A 24,241-nucleotide genomic window follows, 5' to 3' on the forward strand; every position below is an offset into this window, starting at 1 on the left:
TTTGATTTCACTAATTGTATGATTAATAAGTATTATTACAGTGTATGTGTATATGATTGTATAATGAATTATTTGTTGTGTATTGTATTTTACACGTCTGACCAGTTCTACTTTTTTCTATGTTCTTGTTTTGGTATGATGTTTCCTACCGTACCTTTCCTTTTGTGGTAATGATTGACAAAATGCATTCTTATGCCATTACTGGCTTAGCTTATTGGTCATTGATGCCCAACTGTTGTATATCTTAAAATTTCTATAAAGATGATTGAACAAAAAAAAAAAAAAAGTGTCTTTGCTTATTTGTAAATGGGTCTCTAACAGAGACCCATTTACTCAGTAGCATAACTAAATGAAATAACTACTCCAGAAGTTTATGGGGATGGGAGGGGAATGGAAAAGATTACTTGCGGGAACAGATTTGATTCTAGCCAGGAACAGGCAGTGACAGGTTTGATTTCTGTCCCCGCGCAACTCTCTAGTCTGGAGCAAGCTACATTTTCTTTTGGCCTGGAAAATAATTCAACCTGCAAAATGTGGTAATGGTTCATTTATGTAATCAAATTTGAATCATGCCAATTCTACAAGATTTTTTTTTCAGATACAGGTTTTGGGGAGAAAACACTTATCATACAAGTACAACATTTAGCAGTTTAGTAGTCTTTAATATCAAACAGTTATTTTGAATTTAGCTCATGGTTTTTCAGTTGTAAGTCAAGTGAAATTGAATTCAGGTATAGCAGATATGGCCCTGTCATCACAGGGCTTGCAAACTCCTTTTGCACTTGAACCAATGGAAGGTTTAATGGAAGGTTAAATGACTTACTTAAAAGTCACAAAAAAGTTAAAATGATTTGAATTCTGATTTCCTTACTTCTCAGTCCCTTTTCTAATCACTAGACTACACTTCCTTTTCAATATATAGCCCCTCCCACCATTATATTTATTTATTTAGAGTATTTTTTGTCAACACAATCCTTCTGTTCTAGGCAGGTTATAAACTATGGGCTCCTTGTACTAAGGTATGCTAATAGATTTAGCGCACATTCCTGTTTTACTAAGGTGTGCTAACCGATTAGCGCGTGCTAATTGATTTAGCAGACGGTAAACACTAACGTGTGCATGTTAGTCTATGGACGTGTTAGCATTTAGCATGTGCTAATTTGATTAGCGCACGCTGATCAATTAGCGCACCTTAGTAAAACAGGGGGTAAGGGCCCGATTCTGTATAGGGTACCAGTATCGGTATCCATCTAAAAAGCAGCTGAGAATTGGGTACCAGCGTCTTATGCAGTATCGCATCTGCCCTAACAGATACCTAACACCCCCCCCCCCCCGCCAGATTTTTAACCAGCGCCTATGTCACCGGTTCTGGTTAGAGAATCGCGCTTTAGCCTGATCGCAAAGATAGGTGGTTCAGTCACCTATCTTTGCTTAGGGATCCCTTGCCATCAGCTAATCACAGCAAGGGAATCCCTGATCAGCTGAACCAGCAGGAATCCCTGAAGCTGCGCTTCAGAGAGTCTTGCTGGCTCAGATGATAGAGGAAAATACTCCTACCATGATCAGTTGAGCAAGCTGTGGCAGAGGCCCCCCAACACATACCCCCCAAAAAGGCAGAAGGGATGCCTACTTCCTCCTGCCACCAGCCCCCCAAAGTCACGATACCTCCACGATGATTGGCAAGCAGGATGATTGGCAAGTCCCTCCTGCCACTGGCCCCTTCAATCCCCTGAACCCCCAAATTACCAACCCCACCCCGGCATGCCCCCAAACCTCAAGACCCCATCCAGCACTTCTAAGCCCACCCTAACACCCCCCAAACATTTGTAAAGAAAGACCAGCTGGAGGGATGCCTACTCCCTCCGGTCAGCAGGCCTGCCTCTTCATAATGGTGGGCCTTACCCTTTGCGGTACTTCCTGGGATGTACCAGGGAGAGGTCTAAGGCCCTGACTGGCTCAGATGCCTAAGGCCCCTCCCATAGGAGGGGCCTTAGGCACCTGTGTCAATCAGAGCTTTAGGTCTCCTTCCCATTGCATCCTGGGATGCAATGGGTATGGTCTAAGACTCTGATTGGCCCGTCTCCCTAGACCCATGACAAATGCCTACAGTATAGGTGTCCTACCTCAGGGAGGTTTTTCTAAAAATGTGCAACCCAATTAGCTGCCAGACGGTGGTAGGATATTTTCCACTGCTTACAATTGGGATGCCTGTTTTTAGAATCAGCCCCTAAATGCTAAGATGCCTATTTTATTTCTATGGGTGTCTTAACATTTAGTGCATGCTAACGATTAGATACTGTTTATTAAATTTCATCCTTTTTATCTTTTCACAAGAGTTTGAAAGTTTTTTTTTTTTCAAAACGTTTCTCAAAATCTGTGATGGGATGCTGTCATTACTGTTGCATCATTTGTGTGTTTATAAAGAATGATATTTTGTTATGCAGATTTGTTCTTTAAGGGGTCCTATTACTAAGGTGTGCTAGCTGTTTTAGCATGCGCTAAACACTAATGCGTCCATTATATTCTATGGACACGTTAGCGTTTAGCACACGCTAATATTTAGTGCATGCTAAAATGGCTAGGTTGCCTTAGTAAAAGGACCCTAAATTAGTTTTAATTTTAGGTATTATGTAATATTGAAGATTTTGAGAAAGTTTTAATTGTGATATATTAGTATTAGTATGTTAGTGTTTGTTTACCGTATTTTCACGCATATAACGTGCGCGTTACACACGATTTTACAAACTGAGTATAACCATGCGCGTTATATTCGTGAGTGCATTGTACACATTTTTTTTTTACATAGTTCCCCCCCCTGACGTCCGATTCACCCCGCAGGACCGCTCGCACCCCCACCCCGAAGGACCGTTCGCACTCGCACCCCGAAGGACCGCTCGCACCCCCACAGCCTCCCCACCCCCCATCATGGAGAAGCTGCCTACCGTTGTCCTGCTGCTTCCTCTGCCGGCGGTCCCGCCCCTTCTCTGAGCCCTGACGTCAGAGAAAGGGTGGGACCGCCGGAAGAGGAAGCAGCAGGACAACGGTAGGCAGCTTCTCCATGATGGGGGGGGTGGGGAGGCTGTGGGGGTGCGAGCGGTCCTTTGGGGTGGGGGTGCGGGTGCAAGTGCGAGTGCGAGCGGTCCTTCGGGGTGGGGGTGCGAGCGGTCCTGCGGGGGGGCGAATCGGATGTCGGGGGGGGGCATCACGCTTTCAGGGTGGGGAAAGGACTTCAAGGGGGGACAGGACTTCAAGGGGGAGAGGAGAGTCGGGGTGGATGAAAGGAGAGTCGGGGCAGCCAGAGGAGAGTCGGGGCGGGCGAAAGGAGAGTCGGGGCGGCGATGGGAGAGTCGGGGCGGCATGCACGGTATGCGGGTGTGTGCGGTATATAAAAATTTATTTACATAAATTACAGTTTCCCGCGCGCTATACTCGTGTGCACGTTTTACATGGGTGCGCGGTATATGAGTGAAAATACGGTAATTATGTTTATGTGTGTATTTTTATAACCCACATAGATTTTTGGATATGCAGTATATAAATATTTTAAATAAAATTAACATCGATAACTGTATTAGAAACTAACCCTGAAAAGGAACACTAGAGAAAACAGATTGCTAAAAAGAAGCAAAATCAAAGGAAAATCTACTTATTCTAATTTTCTTTAACTAGTAAATCAAAAGTTCCTTTAGACTTTAGAAAAGAGAAGTTCCTTTAGACTTAGGCCCTCTTTTACAAAGGCTCGCTAAGCGTTTTAGCGTGGATTTAGTTCACGCTAAATCAACGCGTGCGCTAATTGCTAATGCATCCATGGGAGAACATGCACGAGTTAGCGTTTAGCGTGTGTTTAGCGCATGCTGATTTTTAGCGCGCGCTAAAAAAAGCTTAGTGCACCTTTGTAAAAGAAGGGGGGGGTTCATTTCACTTTGTTGAAAATATATTTAACAGGTCTGCATGAGTGTAAAGTTTGTAACATTTTAAGTGTGAACAAGCAAAGTTAATTGTTATTTTATACAGTAGTAGATTGTAAAAATAAAAGTACTGCTTTTTAATGAACTTTTCAGTAGTTAACTTCTGGAATGTCAAGTGGATGCTTATTAGATACTTAAAGTAACTAGCAGTTATAGCTTATGTTATTAGACACTTTAATTCATTGCCGTCTACTTAATTTCCAACTTTATTGCAAATGCCTTGAAAGATTTCATTTCTGTCATTCCAATTTAAAAAAAAATATTTCTCGGTATTTAACTTATTTAGGAGTCTGTAAATAATATTTAATGTGCTCACTCAGTAAGGTGCTCTTGTGCAGGCTGAAAATAGGGTACCATGCAGGAAGACCTTAAGGTGCTTATCAAAGGAGCCCAAGAAGAATTTAGCTCACCTGCACATTTTTTTGCAAGCTCACACATGCAAATGAGTGAACATTATGGGACAGATTCTAAAAAATAGTGCTCAGAATTAGGCGCTAATCTGTAAAGGACTCACACCCTTTATACTAACCCCTTCTTTTACAAAGGTGCGCTAAGCTTTTTAACACACGCTAAATATTAGCGTGCACTAAACACATGCTAAACACTTATGGATGCGTTAGCGCATGCGTTGAATTAGCATGCGCTAAATCTGCGCTAAAAACCCTTAGCGCGCCTTTGTAAAAGAGGGCCTAAAGCACTTGAACATGGATGCCACACCTAGCTTTGGGCGCCAGATGCATATCTGCTGAAACCTGGTGAATCTGCTGAATCCCCTGGACCTGATGGAATTCACTCGAGAGTCTTCTGTATATTAAAAATTTAATAAACTTTTTGAACTTAAAAAAGAACTGAAGGTTGAAATCGGAGAGCTTTTGCAAAAACTTGCCAACCTGTCAATTAGAACTGGACAGATACCGGACGATTGGAAGATAGCGAACGTCACGCCAATTTTCAAAAAAGGATCAAGAGGAGAACCGGGCAACTACAGACCTGTGAGTCTTACGTCTGTCCCTGGAAAGATGGTTGAAGCACTGATTAAAGATAGCATAGTCTGGCACTTGGATACACACGACCTGATGAGAGCCAGTCAACATGGCTTCAGGAAAGGGAAATCATGTTTGACGAATTTACTTCAATTTTTTGAGACCGTGAACAAACAAATTGATAGTGGAGAACCGGTGGACATAATATACTTGGACTTCCATAAAGCGATCGACAAGGTTCCACAGGAAAGACTTCTCAGGAAACTACAAAGCAATGGAATAGAGGAAATATACTAAGATGGATAGGCAAATGGCTGGAGAACAGAAAGCAGACAGTGGGCATAAATGGGAAGTTCTCAGACTGGGAGAAAGTGACTAGAGGTGTGCCCCAGGGCTCGGTACTTGGGCCCATCTTATTTAATATTTTCATCAATGACCTAGAAGAAGGAACATCCAGTGAGATCATCAAGTTTGCAGACGACACAAAGCTATGCCGGCCAATCAGATCTCAGAAGGATAGTGAGGAACTCCAGAGTGACTTGTGTCAGTTAGAGAAATAGACGGAGAAATGGCAGATGAAGTTTAATGTGGAAAAGTGCAAAGTAATGTATTTAGGCAGAAGGAACAAGGAACACGAGTATAGAATGTCAGGTGCAACTCTGGGTAAGAGCGAACAAGAAAAGGACCTGGGTGTACTGATAGATATGACCCTGAAACCGTCGGCACAATGCGCGGCAGTGGCAAAGAAAGCAAATAGAATGTTAGGCATGATAAAGAAAGGAATCACGAGTAGATCGGAGAAAGTTATAATGCCGCTTTATAGGGCAATGGTCAGACTACACTTGGAATACTGTGTCCAACATTGGTCTCCCAACTTAAAGAAGGATATAAAACTGCTGGAGAGGGTGCAGAGATGAGCAACGAAGGTAATAAAAGGTATGGAGAACTTGGAATACGAGGAATGACTTAAGAGACTTGGATTGTTCTCCCTTGAGAAAAGGAGACTGTGAGGGGATATGATCGAGACTTTCAAAATACTGAAAGGAATTGACAAAATAGAGCAGGAAAAAATTTTTTTTACAATGTCCAATGTGACAAGGACAAGAGGACATGGACTGAAGCTAAGGGGGGACAAGTCCAGGACAAATATCAGGAAGTTCTGCTTCATGCAACGAGTGGTGGACACCTGGAATGCTCTCCCAGAGGAGGTTATTGCGGAATCCACCTTTCTAGGATTTAAAAGCAAACTAGATGCAAATCTCCTTACGAGAGGCATAGAGGAATATGGGTGACTAAAATTACGCCAGGTGTATACCTGTCTGGGCTTCCACGTGTGCGGATCACCGGACTTGATGGACCAAAGGTCTGATCCGGAGATGGCAGTTCTTATTTTCTTATGTCCAAGTTAGGCCCACTGTGCCAATATTCTATAACTATAAGTATAAATGTTCAGATCGCCCTGGCACCCCAGTCTTCCCTAAAGAAAAAAAAGTTCTATCTGAAGAGGGGGGAATAGATCAAGTAGTATCACCTGATAGTTTGAATATATCCCAATTCCTTGAATCTTCTTAAGATTATGGGCTTTTTTTACAAAGCTGCGATAGCGGTTTTAGCACGCACTTAGCATGCGCTAAATTGCCCTGAGCGCTAGACGTTAACACCAGCTTTGAGCTGGTGTTAGTTCTAGCCGCTTAGTGCAGGTTTAGCGCGCACTAAAATTCTGCATGCGCTAAAAACGCTATTGCAGCTTTGTAAAAGAAGCCCTATATAGCCAAGAGAGCAACATTGTTGGTAACCTTTAGAACTGTATTAGAAAAGCAAGATATTCTTAAATTATATTTTGCAAATCAAAATGCTCTGTTTTGTGGGCAACAATTAAACGTTTTCCCAGGCGTCTCTAAACAGATGCAACACAGGAGAAGGAAGTTCCTGCAACTCAAGCCTCATGTCTTGGCTGTGGGGGCTTTATTTTTTCTTAAATTCCCATGTAAGTGTTTGGTGACTTATGAGAATAATAAGTACATTTTTTGTTGATCCAGCTCAATTGGAAGTAAATCCAAAATAGATATTTGGCCTGTAATTAGTGCAGAGGTTGAGAATAAGCAAAGCGATAGATTAGATTTCAGAGGATGATGTATTTCTTTTCTCTTTATTAATGTGGACTTGATAAATACTTTGGAGTAATTTTATTTAGAATTTTGTGTAATTGCCTGGAGTTGCTATATGTTGTAATAAATTTATAAAGAAAGAAAGAAAAAAAAAGAAAAAGAAACTGCCATTGCTCTAAAACATCACAATTATGAGAGATTACTCACTCTGGCCCATCATTTTGACCATATAACTCACCTTTTAAAGCAATAACACTGGTTACCCGTTCAGCAACGGAAAATATGTAAGATAATATTTCTTACCTTTAAGGCTTTTAGATTCGATGCCCCAGACTATTTAGCTAGTCTAACGATTCCATTCTGCCCCAACTGGACACTTTGGTCTTTAAATTACCGCTTGATAATCCCAAACAATGACGTAGTAAAGGGGGAATGGCGAGGGGGCAGTCTGCCCCAAGCACCATGTTGGTGGGGGCGCCGGCACCCCTCCTCCTCTCTGTCCCCCCGCCTCTTCCCATTCCTCCTCTCCACGCGCACCCCTCTTCCCTTACCTCATAGCTTTAGTTGAAGTTGTTGTTCAAGGCGGTCAACAGCGTGCTCTTCGCGACCCCATTGGCTCTTCCACTGATGTCACATCCGGATGCCATGCATAGGAAGTGACATCAGAGGGAGTGCTGACAGGGTCGCGAGGAGCATGTTGTTGACTGTTGTGAGCGACAACTTCAACTGGAAAAATGGGGGAAGGGAGGGGGGAGCATGTGCGGCAGGTGAGATTGGGGAAGGAGCCGGGGAGGAGGTGAGGGCGGGGGAGGGGCGCCACTGCCTCGGGTGCCTCTCACCCTCACTACGCCACTGCTCCCAAATCCCAAAATGGTGACACTAGATTCCACTAGACATAATCTCTTTTATTTAGGAGCCTAGGTCAATACCAGGTGGACTTTACAGTCTATGATTCAGAAATATCAAAGAAGAGACAAGTTAATTTATTCATGTATTTTTAATGAGAATAACTAATGGGCAGACTGGATGGCCCGTTCAGGTCTTTATCTGCCGTTATTTACTATGTTACTATGTCTCCTTATACCTGGAATAATCTCTCTCTACTCATTTGCAGTAACCTCTCTCTTAAAGGTTTCAAGACATTTAAAAACTTGGCTATTTAGGCAAGCATATGACAGTGAAACCTAACTAGGGCCAAAAACTGTTAACAAATCTAACATCTCTTGCCTACGTGGCGCAAATGCGCATGAGCCGAGTCTCCTTCATTTGAAAGGAAGCTCTGGAATGAAAGGGCATAGGTTGAAGTTAAGAGGTGATAGGCTCAGGAGTAATCTAAGCAAATACTTTTTTACAGAAAGGGTGGTAGATGCGTGAAACAGTCTCCCAGAAGAAGTAGTAGAGACAGAGACTGTGTCTGAATTCAAGAAAGCCTGGGATAGGCACATGGGATCTCTTAGAGCAGTGTATCTCAAACTGTGTGCCAAGGTACACTAGTGTGCCTCCTGAGATTCCAAGTGTGCCACAACACACTGAGAAGGAAGAAAGGTGCCTGCCAGCTGACTTCCCTACACGGTACAGCGCCAGCGCTGCCCAATTTGCCGAAGGCCTGCATGTTTCCCCCTTTTTTCTAACGTCCTCCGGCTTCCCCTCCTGGCCTCCCAGTCTCATCGTTAAAGCTAATTAAAGCAGCCAGCAGAGGATCGCTGGTAGGTAAAATTATTTTATTTTCAATATAGTGATTGAAATGTGTCAGTTTTGAGAATTTATATCTGCTGTGTATATATGAAAAATGAATGAGAAAAATTGCATTACAATTAATAAAGGGGATCTGGGGCAGAGCTTGGGTGGGCCTAGGGAGGTCTGTGGTTGGGGTACTCAGTTGATATTTGTTAGACTTAGGGGGTACTTAGCTTGAAATAGTTGAGAAAAACTCCTTCTCTCCTGCCCTCATCCCTGCTGGCACTTCATCCCTGCTGGCACCCCTACGTCTCAGGATCCATCTGGAGAGCCTCTGCACATGCATGGACGTCGATGTGATGATGTCACAGATATGTGTGATGTCATCACTGCAATGTCTTCGTGGGAGCCAGTCAAAGAAGTCATTATGTGCTGAGCAAGACCGTCAAAGTGTGCTCCTGCTCATTTCCACTTAGCAGCCGAAGAAACCAGCCGCGACCGGCCAGGTTAGCAGCGGGCTCCTGCCCGCTGCACCTCTGAACCACCAGTCCAGAGGAGGTAGGATGACAGAGCAGGGTGCAGAGCGAGCGCGCGAGGGAAGGGGGCTGGGAGCAAAATCAAACAGAGGGAAGGTGGTTGGGTACAGAATCTGACAGAGGGTGGCTGGGTGCAGAGTCTGGGAGAGGAGGGGCTGGGTGCAGGCAGTAGGGAGTTGGGAAGGCAGAGAGGAAAGATGCTCAGGGGGGTTGGGAAAGACAGATACTGCACATACTGGGAGAGGGTTGGGAAGGACAAATACATGGGGGGTGGGTAGGAAAGGAAGAAAAGAGAGATGCTGTACAGGTGGAGTAATGGGAAGGGAGAGAAAGAAATGCTGCCGGTGAGGGAGGGAAAAGAAACAGAGAATTGTTGGACATAGGTGTGTGGCATGAGAGGGAAAGCGATGATGTATATGGAAGAAAGAGGGAGAATTGTTGGACATGATAGTGGTGAAGATGAGTGAGGGAGAAATGTTACACAGGGAGGGAGGAGAGATGCCAGATTACAGAATGGAAGGAAAGGAAGGGAGAGAGAGATGCTGGACTGCATAAAGGAGAGTAGAGAGATGTTAGACCTCGGGAAGAGGGAGGGAAGGAGAGAGAGATGCCAGACCATGGGAGAGGAAAGAGATTCAAGGCTATGGAAAGGAGAGAAGAAAGATGCCAGACCATATGAGGGGGGGGGGAAGGGGAAGACAGAGATGGCTGACCATGGGAGAGGGATGAGATGGTACATAGGGATGGAGGGGAAGGGGAGACAGAGGGAGGAGATTGTGCACAGTGATGGGTGCAACAGGGAAGAGATAAGAAGAAATGCTTCTTATGGATAGATGGGAGTAGGGGAGAAGAAAGAGGGAGGAAATGGTACACATGGATAGATGGGAAGGGACATCATGGAAAAGTATATTTTGAGAAAAAAGCTGAAAAATGGAAGAAAGTTGAATGTTAAAAGTTAATGCTAAAGAATGTATGGCAGAAAGTGAAGGAGAGAAAAACAGCAAATGGATAAGGTGTCCCTGGATACACAGTTAAGAGCACAGACAGAAGGGCATGCAGTCAAAGACTGGGAAAGATGGTTTGAAAACCAAAATCACCATGCAACAAAGGTAGGGGAAATGATTTTATTTTCAATTTAGTGATTGAATTGTGTCAGTTTCGAGAAATTACATCTGCTGTCTATATTTTGCACTGTTCAGGAAGAAATGCTTTTGTTTCTATTCCTCTGGGGGTTGTAATGCATTCAGAGTCTTCCATCTTAGGGTTTTGTTTGTATATATTAGTATTTTTAGTTTGTGGTCCTGTATTTGCATAGGGCTTATCTGTGTTCTGCATGTGTGACCATGGCCAGGTGTTCTGATAGGAATGAATGTTGAGAAACATACGGTGTGCTTAAACATACAGTTTTATTTTTTGGTTAACCATTATGTATTGTTAATAAGATTATATTGTGTGTATATATGAAAAATGAATGGAAAAAATGGTATTACAATTAGTACTATTATGGGGACGGGGTCTGGGGCAGAGCTTGCGGGGCCTCCCCCAAACAAAAAAGCATTCCACTGCCTATGCATTTCATCATCCACCATATGCAGTCAGAGGAAAAGCCCTGCGAGGGCTGGTCACGAGCAGCCTGTTTTGAGTCTGCCTCTTGCTAACCGCTGCACTTCGGGTAATGAAGAGAGGGAGCAAGGGAGTTTGTGGCTCAGGACCGCTGCCTGCTTCTGCCACTAAGGGGGGGAGGAAGGAAAAGAAGGATGAGGACTTTGTGGATCAGGACCACTGCTGTGTTGGTGCTTTGGGTTAGGATGGAGGTAGGGTTCATGGCTCAGGACTGCCACCAATTGTAGTTCTTTGGGGCTTGAGGGAGTTTGTGTCTAAGGACTGCTGCCGCTGGTGTTTCAGGGGACATTTGTTTTTCCACCAGTAATTTTTTTCTTGTCAGTTGTGTGAGAATCCCAGTTAACTGAGATTCTACTGTACCTGGTTTTCTGCCAGATACGTGTGACCTGCTGCTATACATGTGTGGATATATATTTAAAATAATGACCACATTGTTTCACTGCAGACAGCAACTGAGGCATTCCTGAGTTAAGGAGCATGGGATGGAAGTTGGGTTCAAGTAAGACTTCAATGGTTTTATCCTTGTGGCAATAGTTCCTCTATTTTGGCAGTAGCAATGGGGTGGTGGCCAGAACCCAGAGGAAGAGGCCTGTAACTAGTTGTAAAAGTGTCAGTGGATTAGCAAAACTCCTGTTAGACATGGAGAAGCTGGACAGAATGCAAAGCTAAGGTTAGTATTTAGAGCTAGAGGCAGGCAAAGTAGCATCAAATAACAGCCATACTGATCTCATTAATCAAGCCTTGAGTGTCTGGATGAGGTTAATGAGTCTTTAAACCTTATGCCTGCAGGAATAAATGAATACCATAGTGAAGGGCTATTTAATATAATATGTATTTAGTCCTATAGTCTTTGATATATGGATTTTATATATCTTAACCTGATTGTAAAATGTGTTGCTTTCCTATGGATGAATACAGCTGTGGTCTGTATATCCCATTTTAAAAAATGAGTAAGAGGTTTCTCTGGCAGGGTGGATGCAAAACATCAAAAGAGACCCAGGGCTTTTCATCAGAGAGAAGAAAGTATGGCACAGTTATGTAATGCTGTATTTCCAGATGCTGAGACCGAAGGTTATACCTGATGGGCATGTATCTTGTTAAAAAAAAACCTCTGCTTAATATAAATAGAGAGGAATTGGGGGTGGCACCTCAGGGACAGGCACACTTGTATCTCATCAATTATAACTTTAATGGCCTATGTATGAGGCTGCTCTAGGAGTTTAGCATAACCTTTAAATTTTGCTTACGATGCAATGCCACGTTAATAGTTAACATTGGCCCTCTTTTACCAAGCTGCGGTAGAGGTTTCTATCGTGGCCCAGGGCGCTAAATTTTCCAACACTGCTCTGACCCTGATAGGAATTCTATAAGCATCTCAACATTCACGTGTTCCGGGCTGTGGTAGAAATCTCTACCGCAGCTTAGCAAAAGGTGGGGAGTGTGCTGATAGCATTCATTAAATTTTGCGTTAAACCCTCTATAATGTATGTGCTGCCAGTTACGTGCCTTCTACACAACAAAACGTTTAGAATACTCACATATACGGATGTATGTGTGCACGTCCATGTGAAAGTGCTAGCTATCCACTTATATGCTGGTTTGCAGGCAGACTCTAGGCTGAGTATGGGCAAGGCACACATTTACATGCATAAGGAATAGCATATCTTATTTGTGTGCGTGTTTGACCAGCACTTAGATGCACACTTATGCCAGCAATAAAGGCTGGTGTGACCAGGGCTGCTGAGAGACAGTGCTGGGCCTGGGGCAAACAAGTGCACCTCCTCGCAACTCATCACACATTACCCTGCTTAACTGAGGCAGAAGTTTCAGTGTAAATTAAGTTAACGACAAAGCTCACCACCTGACAGTAGCTGTGGCTTACTGCTATCTTAGTCTCCTGCTCCTGCGTGCTGGGTTATCGCATTCAGTGGCGTCGGAAGGGGGAGGCCACAGGAGCCATGGCCTCTCCAAAGATTGTTGGTCTCTTGATTGGTGCCCACCCTCTCACCCGCTTCTTGGTGTTCTAATTTTTAAATCTTCCAGCAGCTGCCGTTCGGCGTCATCAAGCAAGCCTGCCCCGGAGCTCTTCATTCTACTTCCGGGAGCAGGACTGCTCACTGATGCTGCGCAGCAGCTGCCTGACGATTTAACAGTACAGCGCTAGGAGGAGGTAGGTGGGGAGTTGGAAGCTGGGGAGAGTCCACACTGTAGGATTCTGTAGGGCTAGGGTGGAGCTCCTGGGCCCCCCCCAAAAAAAAACAAGCAGCGTTTCGCTGCCTATGATCACATTATTGCATTAACTCTGCTCTGCTGCCCACAGGTCCTTTTTCCTGCTGTATTCCCTCCCTCCTATGAGGAAACAGGAAGTACAGGTGGAGAGACATGACAGGAAGAAGGACCTGTGGTTGGTAGAGCAGAATTAATGTGATAACCCGGTACAGGGTAAGAGACTAGTCCAACGTTCTGTCTGCCACAGGAAGTCTGAAAAAAAGTGGCTTTTCTGAAGATGGTGCTTGGCCCCATTTTTGGAAGCTGGACCTGGAGGAATCTTGTCCCCCCCTCACCCTCCTTCTCAGTGGCGCTGGGTGTGACTGCTTGAGCCTAAGTGCAAATGCGCACATATACTCAGTTATGCTAGTATTCTATAACGGAAAGTAGACACTCGCTGCTGCATTCTTTAAACAGCACCATTGCTGGCAGCCACCTTAAAAGTGGCCACTGATCGTGTGCCAATCACGTGATGGCGCCATTTAGAGAATCACACTTCCTGCAAAATCCGGTGCCAGAAATGTAGGCCAGGGTTTTCCAGGCCTACATTTCCCGTATCTACCTTTGGTGTGAATCATACCCAATGCCACTTCTGGCAATAGCCACGACTATAGTGGCATTAGGTGCCGGTAGGCACCTCCAGAGGCGCAATTCTGGTGCTGTTTGTTTATGTGCCGGTAGGTGCTTTGAATTTTTACTTAATTACTGTTTAAAAGAAATAATAATAGAGGTAAAAGAGCCAAAATGTTGTCTTTCTTCTCTAAAACCAACCGACTCCTGTCTTACCATCATTACCCATCTGCTCGTTTGGCTGTTACATTATTAGAGGGAAAATATCAATGTGGGCTACTTCTAAACTGGGTTATTTTACCACAGGGAATAAAATGGAACTGTAAGGGAATCTATAGGACGTCATCACTTCCCCTTAAAGATGCTCCCACACAGTGTCGGAACCACTTTAAAATGCATAGCCCCACCCAAGAGTGCTGTGACACTGGAGAGGTGGAGCCAGGAGAGCATGGTCCAGGAAGTATGAAAACTCAGGGCACAGCTAGGTTAAGGAGCCTAGAGGGAAGCAGTGACATCCTCTTACATATGCCACCATCATGTATTGGGTGAACTTAAACCAAGACAGCCAAGAAGGCCACATTCAGCTTGGAACCTTGCAAACTAATATATTTGACACAGCTGGACATACTCCAGCCCTCACTTATCAGCAATCGGAAAGATTTTAAAACCTATCTATTTAAACAGTACAATACTTAATAGATATCAATATCAATTTGATAAATGGATTTTTATTATTTTTATGGAATAAGGTTTACAGAAGCTTATCTATTTTAGTATAAATAATCTGTATTGTGCATACTTTGTTTGAATGAGTTAGGGTCATTGTCAGTTAGTATCTTTTATTGAATTGTGTTATTTCCTTTTTATAAGACACTGTTATCTGGCTCTGTATTTTAAAAACTTTGTAATATATTGTGTAAACCGCCAAGAACTGATGGTGTGACGGTATACAAAAATAAACCATTATTATAGGATAGCTTATGTTGACTGCTAAAGATTATTCTTAGTCCAGCTCTCTGGATCTCTCTGCCTCCTCACATCCCATGGAACCTTCCTTGCCAAAATTCAAAACATTACTCAAACTCATCTGTTCGTTGAATCCTTTGATTCCTCTACTTCTTGACTTTGTCTCTCCTCCCACTCCCATCTTGATTATCTTCATTTATTGTAAACTGCATAGTCTCCTTTATGGACTCCTTGTGGTATATCCTTGTGGAAATAAATAGATAAAATAAATGTACGTGTGCTCTGGACCAAAGCCCAGTTGTGCACTTCATTTGCTTCCCATTCGTTTCAGACTACAATTTAAACTCCTCTTACTGACCTACAAATGCACTCACTCAGCTGCCCCTCACCATCTCTCTTATCTCCCCCTATGATCCCCCGTGAGCTCTGCTCAGCTGGTAAATCCCTCCTATCTATGCCCTTCTCGTCAACTGCCAACTCCAGACTCCGTCCTTTCTGCCTTACTGTGCCATATGCATGTTATATAAATAATAAGTAGTAATAGTACTTTGCTAAGAGACCTTAGTACATGCTGTGGCCCTGCAGGAGTAAGCCTATCTAAGGACTAACTTTGGTCCCTTTTTATGAAGCCGCATTAGACTTTTTAATCGTCAGCTGCAGTGGTAAAAGCTCCGACGCTCACAGAATTCCTATGATTTTACCGCCAAGGCCGGCGATAAAAAATCTAACATAGCTTCATAAAGGGGGGAGGGAGAGTGAGGGTTATGTTACATTTCTTTACCCACTTATGAATTTAACAGTATCCCTACCTGACACCTGATATAAATATATATATATTTTTTCACCTTAACTTGTGTGGCTCTAGTTTATCTTGGATCCAGGACCTGTCCTCTTTCATGTTACAAGAACCTTGTGCTAAAATAACTCAAATTGTAGTAAAACAACCCAACTTCATAGCAGCCCGTATTGATTTCTGCCCTTCCTCCCCATCATTTTCACTTGGGATGATTATTGGAATGCTTTTATGATTCATTTACACATTCCTATATTTTCATCTTTTGCTCATCCTGCCCTGGCTCGTGAAAGGAGATTTTGCCCTCTGAAATATAGTCAAACATGCATTTAAGTCCTATAACAAGATTTCACTTTCTTTCTTTTTTTTCCTTTCTTTCATTTTTTAATTAAACTTGAGGCCCCCCTTTTATCAAGCTGTGTTAGTTTTTTTTAATCGCTGGTCACTGCAGTAAAAGTTCCAACACTCATAGAATTCCTATGTATGTCAGAGCTTTTATCACAGCGGCCAGCAATTTTAAAAAAAACAAAACCCATAACACAGCTTGATAAAAGGGGGCCTAAATGTATTTGGAACTTTAAGTACTCTTGTTCTAGATGTGGCTCCTTTGGGATGGAATTCTACAACTCGGAACCCATCACTGAAAAAAAAAAATTCCATGTTCTAATCCTGTTTTTTTCTCACTTCCCTAAATATGGCTAATTGTAGATATTAAACTCTGTTTGAGCTGATACCATGAGGATGAGATGTCAATAATTCAGCCACAGGTGTAAAGCTCAAATTTTACTTTATTGATACGTAGCATTGTGAAGACTCGAGACTTTACACCCGTGACTGAATTATTGACATTGCATCCTTACAACTCCTTGGTTGTGCCTTGATTGTCTTGTCGTTGAGGCCTCCTTTTGGTGAGCTGATACCATTCCATTTTCTTTTATCACAGGTAACTAGGTCTACCCTCTTTCATGTGAGAAAGACAGATAACCAGGCTTAAATAGGACCCTCTACTACTTAATGGAAAGCAACTCAAAGCCTGTAACAGAATGTACACCTAAAGACACCATGGATCACCTTAGCTACAGCATTCTGAACAACCTGCAGACTATGGGTCAGTCTTTGAGACAGACTCACTCACGGGCCATTACAGCATTCTATTTAAGAGATAACTAAAGATTGTACCACTGTTCTTAAAGTTTTTACATACAGAAAGGTCTCAAATTCTTAATTAACCATAATTAATCTGGGCAACTGTATTTTCAGACTGCTAAATGGCATCTGCTGTATTATTTACCCCAAATTTATTTTACTTCTGTGGGCAATTTGAACTCCTTATTCCCCACCCTCATCCCACATGTTCTTTGCAACCCTATCACAGCATCTCCAGTTTTCCTATTTCCAACCCACAAAAACTTCCTTCAGTTTCTCACGGATGCCTTGCCACTTCCCATCTTTGTTCTTCTCTAAAACAAGAACCATTTGAATATTATCGTTCCTTGAATGTCTGTTCTGTATCCCCCATCCTTGCAAAATACTTAAAATTGATCCAATCTAATGAAGGATTATTGTTTCCTACTATCCAACAGGGTCCCATGATCTGGTAAATAATAATAATAATAACCACTACCAATATTTGCTGGCTTTTATTCTTCCATGGCAGAAAGTCTTCTTGTATATGATTAAAACTGTTTTGGTACTACAGTATGTTCAGCATCAAATCTGAACTTCCAGTCTACTATATCTGCCATCATGTTTCTATGTGGGAGAGGCACGTGGGATCTCTCAGAGAGAGAAAGAGATAATGGTTACTGCAAATGGGCAGACTGGATGGGCCATTTGATCTTTATCTGCCATCGTGTTTCTATAACCATAAAGTTCTATGACCCCCACAATGCAAGTGTTAAGAGCCTTAGCCTATAGGGAGAGGAGGAGATAGTGGATACTGTGGATGGGCAGACAGGATGGGCCATTTGGCCTTTATCTGCCATCATGTTTCTATGTTTATAGCATTAATATCAGTATAAATACCATTGATAAGGAATTATTTCCCCTGCAGATCACTAGTAAGAAGTCACCTCATTAGTTTTGGAGTTTGTGCCTTGGGAAGGTTTTGACCTTTTCAAGCTATAATATCTTTTCTTCTCCTTTAAAATGTTTCATAAATAGAAGAATACGATACTCATAATTTTTAAGTTCACACGCTTTTCTACCAAACCTCATAAAACAATACCAACTTCTACAGCATACCACTCACGGACTCACTTATCCATGCATCCCCACAGACTCTATTCAATACAACATAAAACATCTGAAACAAGAATATGTTAGATTTCTTTTTCGCTGTTTATTTTAGTAGTAAAGTAGAGTGCGTCTAGCACACCACCTCTGTATTCATGGTAGTGTGGGGACATTCTTTTTCATTTTCTGCTTCCATCCTCCTCATTATTTGGTTTGCCATCTGGTTTATGAGATGAAAACTGAAATCACTACAAAAGAAAATTAAATGTTCATGATTCATTAATCTATAATTTCTATGCGATAGATAGTAGCTACATCATCTTAAGATCGAGGGTCCCAGGTTTCTACAAAGACTGAGAGATAGATTCTGTAATAAAGATCTTACATTATGGAAATGAGGACAATATTTCCTGCTGTATTTTATTTTATTGTTTCTTATCTGAAACAATACAATAGTTAAAACAGTACAAACAGCTAATGGAATTTGGTTCTGCATCTTTATATGTAGACTACTCTGAATTGACTCCCCAATCATTAGTAACGGTATAGAAGCTCTCAATAATCATAATCATACTACATGAAGTACTGTGAGCTTCCATGAGAGGTGGTGACAGCCATTTTCCCAGGCTCCTGCAAAAGGGCAGAATTGAGGGGACATTGAACTACCAGATATTTAGGTAGGCCCAGGGTGCCTACCTAGATATGGAGAGTGGAGGGCATAGTAGGGGGAGAGTTTGGCAATGGGCTGGGGGAAGGGGTGAAGGCTTTTTAGGTGGAGATGGGAGGGGGATTGGGAGCTCCATGCCACTAACCAAAAAGCCTTATGGAGGGGCCTGTTCCAATATTCACCCAGGGCTCACAAAAAGCTAATCGGGTGAATTTAGGATAGGTTTTCAGCGGTCCTAAATTCAGCTACTTAGCTTATGCAGGCCTTGACTGAATATCGCTGGGGCCCAAATAAGCCCCAGCTCCTCCCCAGCACTGCCACCCTGACCTACCCATGGCCTGATCTATTTTTGGACTATTTAGAGTGAATATTCAGCAGCACTGCCCAGCTTAATGCTGCTGAATATTATTGTTTGGGTGGTGATAGGCAATTTAAGTGGACTAGAACCTCTCTGGCCCACTTAAATCACTCTAAATATCAGTCCTAATGTGCATTGTAAAAAAACTGAAGGAGAAGTTATCAACTTGGGTTAACATTAAGATGGGTTATGTTGCCACAACGAAAGCAAAACTTTAGTGTTGCTGAATAGATCCACTTAGTCAGCGTAAACTTTTGTTACTGCATGAACATAAGAACATAAGAAATGCCTCTGCTGGGTCAGACCCGAGGTCCATCGTGCCCAGCAGTTCGCTCACGCGATGGCCCAACAGGTCCAGGACCTGTGCAGTAATCTTCTATCTATACCCCTCTATCCCCTTTTCCAGTAGGAATTTGTCCAATCCTTTCTTGAACCCCAGTACCGTACTCTGCCCTATTACGTCCTCTGGAAGCGCATTCCAGGTGTCCACCACACGTTGGGTAAAGAAGAATTTCTTAGCATTTGTTTTGAATCTGTCTCCTATCAACTTTTCCGAATGCCCTCTTGTTCTTTTATTATTAGAAAGTTTGAAGAATCTGTCCCTCTTTACTCTCTCTATGCCCTTCATGATCCTATAAGTCTCTATTATATCTCCTCTAAGTCTCCTCTTCTCCAGGGAAAAGAGACCCAGCTTCTCCAACCTCTCAGAATATGACAGGTTTTCCATACCTTTTATCAGACGTGTCGCTCTCCTCTGAATCCTCTCGACTAACGCCATATCCTTCTTAAGGTATGGCGACCAATATTGGACGCAGTACTCCAAATGTGGGCGCACCATCGCCCGATACAACGGCAGGATAACTTCTTTCGTTCTGGCTGTAATACCCTTTTTGATTATACCAAGCATTCTATTCGCTCTCTTAGCGGCCACTGCACACTGTGCCGACGGCTTCATTGTCATGTCCACCATTACCCCCAAGTCCCTTTCCTGGGCACTCTTATTCAATAACATCCCTCCCATTGTATAGTTGTACCTCGAGTTTCTGCTCCCCACATGTAATACTTTACATTTCTCAATGTGGAACTTCATTTGCCATTTCGCCGCCCATTCCTCTAGTTTGTTCAAGTCTCTTTGCAATTCTTCGCAGTCCTCTGTAGTCCGAGCTCCATTAAATAGTTTGGCGTCGTCCGCAAATTTTATTATCTCGCACTTCGTCCCTGTTTCTAGATCATTTATGAAGATATTAAATAGCAGCGGCCCGAGCACCGAGCCCTGCGGGTCACCACTCGTGACCCTCCTCCAGTCGGAGTAGTGACCCTTCACTCCTACCCTTTGTTTTCTACCCTCCGACCAGTTTCTGATCCATCTATGTACGTCTCCTTCCACCCCATGGTTCTTCAGTTTCCGGAGTAGAAGTTCATGGGGCACCTTGTCAAAGGCTTTTTGGAAATCTAGATATATGATGTCTATGGGGTCTCCTTTGTCCATCCATTTGTTGATCCCTTTGAAGAAGTGCAATAAGTTCGTTAGGCACGATCTTCCCTTGCAGAAACCTTGCTGGTTACCATGAAAAATCCAAAAACAGCAAGGAGGAGAAGAGAGCCTTACCCCCTCTTTTACTAAGGTGCGCTATGCTTTTTAGCATGTGGTAAATATTATCGCGCGCTAATCATGTGCGCATGTTATCCTATGGAAGCGTTAGCGGTTAGCACACACGTTGATTTAAAGTGCGTTAAAACGCTTAGCGCACCTTTGTAAAAGAGGGCCTTAGAGTTAGATGGCAGTCTTCAGAAATATTTACTACACTGCCCTAAGTACGAGGGTAAATCAAAAAGTAAAGACAAAATACATTAATAGAAGTAACTAAGCAATTGAGCATATCGCTTTTCCACATAGTTCCCATGCAAGAAGTTTTTTAGCTGCCCCCAAAGCCAGGTAAGCAGCACTTCCTTTACGTCATCATATTTTGTCTTTTGCTCTCCAGGTCACAGAGATGCAGTTCTCTCCAGAATACTCAGATCTTCTTCTTGCTTGTGCAGATAAGTAAACTGTTTGGGAACACATTGTTTGGGAACACATTTGGATGGAAGACCACAAACTGAAACTCAACCCAGAAAAAACTAAATTCATCCTCCTAGAAAATAACAAAATCCCAACCATAACCAACTTAGAAATCAACTCTATCAACTACCCTTTGCAAACCACCCTAAAACTACTAGGAATGACTATTGACAAAGGCTGCACCATGCAACCACAAATAAACAAAACAATACAGAAATCTTTTGCAGTAATGAGAAACCTTAGACAAATCTGAAAATTCTTCGAAAAAACACAATTTCAGTTCCTAGTACAATCTCTAATCCTAAGTATCCTAGACTACTGCAACATCCTCTACCTACCCTGCCCTGCAATAATGATTAAACAGTTACAGACAATTCAGAATACAGCTCTGAGACTCATCTACTCATTGAAGAAACATGACCACATTACTGAGGCATTCATCAACTCACATTGGCTTCAAATACAGGAAATAATACAATTTAATTGTACTGTATACTATTTAAAACTATAAATGGAGACAGCCCAATCTACCTAAACGACCGCCTCATCCAAACCACCTCTACCAGACATAGAAAAACACACACTCCATTCACTTACTCCCCAATCAAAGAAGTAAAATGGAAAAAACTATACGACGGCCTACTAGCCACTCAAGCAGCAAAAATAGATAACCAAATCTCCATCCTATTGATAACAACCCCAGACTACAAGATGTTCAGAAAGGAAGTAAAAACTATACTCTTCAAGAAATCCCTTAATAAAGCTTAATACCATGAATACCCCTTCTTACCATCCCCTCCCCAACCCCTGATCCTTCTTATCCCTGTCTTGGAAACGATCTTTGATCTAACTTTGTAACCCTTCTTCCATAACTCTTTTTGTAATCCGCTTTGAACCGAAAGGTAATGGCGGAATAGAAATCTGTAATGTAATGTAATGTAATTGTATCCCAAGTCATTATGGCAAATGCAGATCCATAGCTGATATCCAAATTTGCAGCCAACTGAGGCAACATTATCCGTCGATTTTCTCTAATCAAGGCATCCACCCTGTTAAGTGCTCTTGTGTGCATAATGTTGATGGGCAAACAGAAAGACCTTCGTCGGTTGCACCTGTTCTTAAGAACATAAGAACATAAGAAGCGCCATCTCCGGATCAGACCTTCGGTCCATCAAGTCCGGTGATCCGCACACGCGGAGGCCCTGCCAGGTATACACCTGGCTTACCCTATAGCCAACCATATCTCTATATGCCTCTCTCAAGGAGATATGCATCTAGTTTGCCCTTGAAGCCTAGGACTGTCGATTCTGCAATAATCTCCCCTGGGAGAGTATTCCAGATGTCAACCACTCTCTGTGTGAAGCAGAACTTCCTGATATTAGTCCTGAACTTGCCCCCCCTTAGCTTCATTTTATGTCCTCTTGTCCGTGTCAAATTGGACAATGTAAATAATCTTCTCTGCTCTATTTTGTCGATTCCTTTCAGTATTTTGAAGGTCTCGATCATATCCCCACGCAGTCTCCTTTTCTCAAGGGAGAACAATCCCAGTGTTTTAAGTCGATCCTCATATTCCAGTTTCTCCATACCCTTCACTAGTTTAGTTGCTCGCCTCTGCACCCTCTCCAGCAGTTTTATATCCTTCTTTAGGTAGGGAGACCAATGTTGGACGCAGTATTCCACTTTATACATTTTTAACCACTCATAAACCTTTCATTGATTCATGAAAGGTACAGTTTAGGGGGTGAAGAACGTATATGCATGAGAGAAGAGCGGGACTTGGGTGTGATTGTATGTGATCTTAAGGTGGCCAAACAGGTTGAATAGGGGACGGCAAAAGCTGGAAGGATGCTAGGGTGCATAGGGAGAGGTATGGCCAGTAGGGAAAAGGAGGTATTGATGCTCCAATATAAGACTCTGGTGAGACCTCATTTAGAATATTGTGTACAATTCTGGAGGCCACACCTTCAAAAAGATATAAAAAGGATGGAATTGGTCCAGGGGAAGGCGATTAAAATGTTTTTTGACAGCTTTAGCGACGATTGCATTTGCCGATCCAATGCAGAAAATGGCTCACCATTTGGTTTTCTGCATGATCGGTCACTCTCTGATCCGACTATGCAAATAAACTCATTAATATTTAAATTCCATATAAACTAGAAGAGCGATTCATGCTCTAACATGGCTTCCCAATGCACAAAAAAAATGATCACTTTAATCCCCAAAAAGCGACTGGTCAAGACCAGTTGCTTACGTGTCTAACCTTAGTTTAGCAATTTTTTAAAAAAAAATTTTTAATGGACACAGATGCTGTGCATGTTATACATGCACAATATCTGCCTCATTAAAAAAATTACAGACCCCCCCCCGGCCGATAATGGCCCTCCCCAATGTCCCCCCTGACAAACCGGCACTGGCAACTGACCCCCCCACCCCCGATTCAGTGAAAATTGTAGGAGAGATGACTGCTCCCTCCTGCCATGCTGACCCCACCCACTGTGTGAGAAAAAATGACAGAAGGGATGCCCACTCCCTCCTGCCAACTGAGGCCCCCTTCAAACCATCACCTACCCTTCCTTTCCCCTCACCCCCCAAAAAAGGAAGAAGGGATATCTATTCCCTTCTACCACTGGATATTCCCCAACATCCCTCCCCTTCAGTACCTTTTTTTTATGTTTTAAGCAGGAGTGAAGCACAAACCCTCCACCTTCAAGGCCCGCCGATCCAAAATGGTAGGCCTTCCCTCCTCAGTGCATCATGTGATGCACGGGGAGGGTCCCAATGCTCTAATTGGTTCACATGCCTAAGGCCCCTCCCAAGGGGAGATGCCTTAGGCATCTGAGCCAATCAGGGACCTAGGCTTCTCCCTCTGTAAACTACAGAGGGAGAAGCATTGGGAGGGGCTTTAGGCATCTGAGCCAATCAGGGCCTTGGGCCCCTCCCAGTGCATCACATGATGCACCGAGGAGGGAAGGCCCATCATTTTGGATCGGTGGACCTTCAAAATGGAGGGACCTTGCTTCCTTCCTGATAATGTCGAAAAAAGGTACTGGGTGGGGCTGGGTTCAAGGGAGCATCTGTTGGCAGCAGAGAGTGGGCATCTCTCCTGTCTTTTTTTTTTTTGGGGGGGCAAGGGGGATAGTAGGGGACAGGGGGCTTCCATTGGCAGGAGGAAGTGGGCATCCTTTATGCCTATTTTCTTTCATGCTGGGGGGGGAGTTGGCATGTCAGGAGGGAGTGGACATCTTTCCTGGATTTTTTTCTTGCACATAGGGTGGGGGTGGACAAATGGCTGAAGGGAATGGGAATCCCTCCTGCTTATTTTTACTAGCGCAGTGGGTGGGGTGGGGATAATATTGTGCCTGTATAACATGCACTTTAGATATAAATATCTTACAAGGGGTGTAAATCTTCTAGCCAGAGACCACAT

General features: G+C 43.1%; 1 protein-coding gene across 28 annotated transcripts in view; it reads right to left on the bottom strand.

Annotated features, from left to right (window-relative positions):
- RBFOX1 (RNA binding fox-1 homolog 1) overlaps window positions 1–24,241 on the bottom strand; it is a 520,491-nt gene that overhangs the window by 194,321 nt on the left and 301,929 nt on the right. The window contains exon 14 of one of the 28 annotated variants that reach the window (XR_004536480.1): window positions 17,855–17,975. The exons of the other annotated variants lie outside the window; for them this stretch is intronic. The gene's annotated coding sequence lies outside the window, so the exon portion shown is untranslated. Of the gene's footprint in view, window positions 1–17,854; window positions 17,976–24,241 lie in introns of those variants that run through there. 28 annotated transcript variants of the gene reach the window in all.

This window comes from Geotrypetes seraphini, chromosome 11 (genome assembly GCF_902459505.1).
Source record: "Geotrypetes seraphini chromosome 11, aGeoSer1.1, whole genome shotgun sequence".
In the NCBI taxonomy this organism is placed as follows: domain Eukaryota; kingdom Metazoa; phylum Chordata; class Amphibia; order Gymnophiona; family Dermophiidae; genus Geotrypetes; species Geotrypetes seraphini.